At 47.3% G+C, this 2,427-nt stretch overlaps 1 pseudogene; it reads right to left on the minus strand.

The window, feature by feature from the left end:
* Window positions 1-499: 499 nt before the first annotated feature.
* LOC103122201 (THUMP domain-containing protein 1-like) lies at window positions 500-1,862 on the minus strand (annotated as a pseudogene).
* Between the last annotated feature and the right edge of the window lie 565 nt (window positions 1,863-2,427).

Consider the following 2,427-nt stretch of genomic DNA (forward strand, 5'->3'; position numbering starts at 1 on the left):
GATTGTAAATCTAGGCTACATATACAGCAAAGCATATACCCTACTGGGTGAGATAACTCTGGGCCCCCCTTAATCAGGTCTGCAAGTTCACTCTTTGCTGAGGTTCAGAGAGGGCAGCAAAGTGCCCAGTGTCACACAGAGCCTAGCAAAAGTTAGAGCTCAGCCAGGACCCTCCATCTAATTCCTGCTGTTTCCCTCCTAGGGCACTGCCAAGGTGCTGAGCACAAGAGACTGACCTTTTTTATGAGCTGGAGGTGTCTGTGGAGGTGAAACTTACCCTGGAACTAAGAGTTCATACAGCCATTTGCTTGCTGTTTTGCTTGCAGGACTGACTAGATTTGCTGGGGGCTGAGGGTATGGCTCAGGTCCTGCTTGGAGGTTCTGGTTTCATGATGTTGGAAGTAGCCCTACTTCAGCACCCCTAGTAGGGTCATCTCCTCCCATGTCTTCACCCACTTCATGTCTGCTCATCTGCTCATGGGTGTCCATGAGCACCCTCACTCAACACATAGCTGCTATCTTGTGATGGGGTGAGTGGTGGGAAGGCAAAGGAAAGCTAGAGCCACTGGCAAGGTGGTCTTTGGAATTGTGGCATCTAGATGTGGGAATCCTAGGGCCTGGATCATGCTGGATGGACTTGGAGATAGGTGAGCACAGGGATGCTGACAGAACTAAGCTGGCACACTGCTGAGTGGGCAGTCCCTGTGGTGGTGTCCACAGGCCTGGAGCCCAGCTTCTATTAAGCCTAGGCCAGCTGGGCTCTGTGGAGGAGCACTCAGACCAAGTTCAAATGGTAGCACTTCTGCATTTTTACTGTGTGACCTCGGGCAAGTCATAGCCTCTCTCAACCTCATTTGCTCTTTTCAGTAGAAGAAACAAGGATTTCTTCATCAAAGGGATGTTGTATGCATGCCAGACTCCTCTGCACATGCCCAATGCTCATCTAGACCAGGGTCAGAGGTCAGGGAGCACTCACTCATGCCAAGAACGCTAGAAACTTTTTATTGGGGTGGGGGGGCGAGGGGTTGGTAAGATCTACTTTATTTTCTGAATTGAGGCTACCTGCAATTCCTGCCAATTCTTTGATAACTTTGTCTCTATTCATATGACTATTATTTTGAGATTTATATACAATCTGAAAAGTCACTTTGTTTGGAGCTTTAAACCAGGGTTCCAAAAATGTTTCTGCATACTTTTTCATATCTTCTAAGAAGGCCTTGCATGTGCCTGAAATGGGTTGCATTTGTAGAATCATTCTAGTCTTCTTTTTCTTGGTTTTGTACATATCCTGGAGAATGTGATGCACCAGTTTCTCAGGTTCTATCCCAAGTGTCCTGATAAAGACTACATTATTTGCTCCATTCTCCACTGACTGGAATCTTCTTAGTCTCATTTCTGTAGATGCCTTGATGTCACCAACTTCTTTCTTCAAAGAAGCCTTCACATCATCATCTTCTCCCTCACTTCCAGAAGACGCTGATCCTTTTCTTGAAACTTTTCCAGGGCATACATGTCGTCCCCGTATTCGCTGAGCAGGCTGTAGGCCTCCTCCATGCACCTGTGCTCGTTCCTGTTGCAGGTAATGAGAATGCCCTGGAGCTCAGGTGCCAAGCCCCTTATCCTGCATGTACTGAGCCTTGCCTCTGTGCTTCCCACTGCTGGATGAGAAGCCTGCTGGACGGGGATGCCATGGTGTGTGAGAGCTGAGACCAGCCAGAAAAATGTTCCTCCTCGGTGTTCCCAGCGTCCTGGTCTCTGCTGGCACCTGCTGATTGTCCACTAGAAACTTTTAAAGGATGTCTGTTAATTGGATGAACCATAATCCTGAGTTTATGATACACACTCACCGTGGGTCCATGCATGGTCCTCTCAATTTTTAATAATACAGTGAACATTGTGAAGCTAATGTCAACCCATACTGACAAAATAGAATCAAGATTATTAGCAGCATGAATGCAGTAATTATGTCTCACATCATCCCCATAGGCTGTTTATTTATTTATTTTGGATGGAGACAGAGAGAAATTGAAGAGGGAGGGGGAGATAAGAGGGAAAGAGCAAGAGAGACACCTGTAACACTGTTTCACTGTTCGTGAAGCTTCTCCCCTGAAGGTGGAAACCCAAGGCCTGAATCCAGTTCCTTGTGCATTGTAATGTGTGTGCTCAACTGTAATCCCATAGACTCTTAATTGTCCCCATTGCACAGATAAGGAAACTGGGGTGGGGGGAGGTGGTGGCACATCTGGTGAAGTGCACATAGCACAAAGCACAAGGGCCCACACAAAGATCCAAGTTTGAGTTTCCAGTTCCCCACCTGCTGGGGGGGTCGCTTCACAAGTGGTGAAGAAGGTCTACAGGTGTCTACCTTTCTCTCTCTTGCCCCTCCTCTCTCAATTTCTCTCTTTCCTATGAAATAAAGTGGGGGGG

This window comes from Erinaceus europaeus, chromosome 4 (genome assembly GCF_950295315.1).
Source record: "Erinaceus europaeus chromosome 4, mEriEur2.1, whole genome shotgun sequence".
NCBI lineage: Eukaryota > Metazoa > Chordata > Mammalia > Eulipotyphla > Erinaceidae > Erinaceus > Erinaceus europaeus.